We start from the raw sequence: 691 nt of genomic DNA, 5'->3' as shown, positions 1-691 counted from the left end.
CCCCGATCTCTCGCCGCACCGGTCTCCGTCCTCCAACAGATGGCGCCCGAACACACCGATTGAACCTCCGGACAACTCCAGGTACGGAAGACCCGCACCCTGGGCCACTTACCGCCAGGCCGCGGAGGAACCGCCGGCCAGGCCGCTTCCCCCCCCCACCGCTAGGCCGCGAAGAAAACCGCCGACCAGGCCTCTCTCCCCCCCCTCCTCCGGCCACGAAGGACATAGAGGCTTCCACATAAAAGGAGCTGGTGGAAACGCAAGAGATCGGACGCTACTATACCCCCTGCTGGGGAAACACGTCTCCTTTTTCTCCCTTTTTCCTTTTTTTTTCTTTCTTTCTTTCTATTTTTCCTTTTTTTTTCTTTTTTTTCTTTTTTTTTCTTCCCCCTCGTTAAACCCGTTACTAACCAAGGGATAGGTGTCTGCCGATACGGACGGCCTATATAGATAGGCGTTTATTAAAAAAAAAAAAAAAAAAAAAAAGGGTCGCCGCCCATAAATATGGGGCAAAAATTTTAATAACGGCAGCTGGTGTGACGACAGGTGTGACCATATAGATGGGCACTTCTGGGGGCAGTGATCGTGCATAGTCAGATCCCCCCAGGGCAGTTGCCGCCGGAAGGCGAACGCACCACCCACACACCACCCCCCCCCCCCCCTTTTTTTTTTTTCCTTCGTTCCTTTTTTT

Source organism: Pogoniulus pusillus, assembly GCF_015220805.1.
Source record: "Pogoniulus pusillus isolate bPogPus1 chromosome W unlocalized genomic scaffold, bPogPus1.pri SUPER_W_unloc_1, whole genome shotgun sequence".
NCBI classification, from domain to species: Eukaryota; Metazoa; Chordata; class Aves; order Piciformes; family Lybiidae; genus Pogoniulus; species Pogoniulus pusillus.
This window is presented reverse-complemented; position numbering follows the sequence as displayed.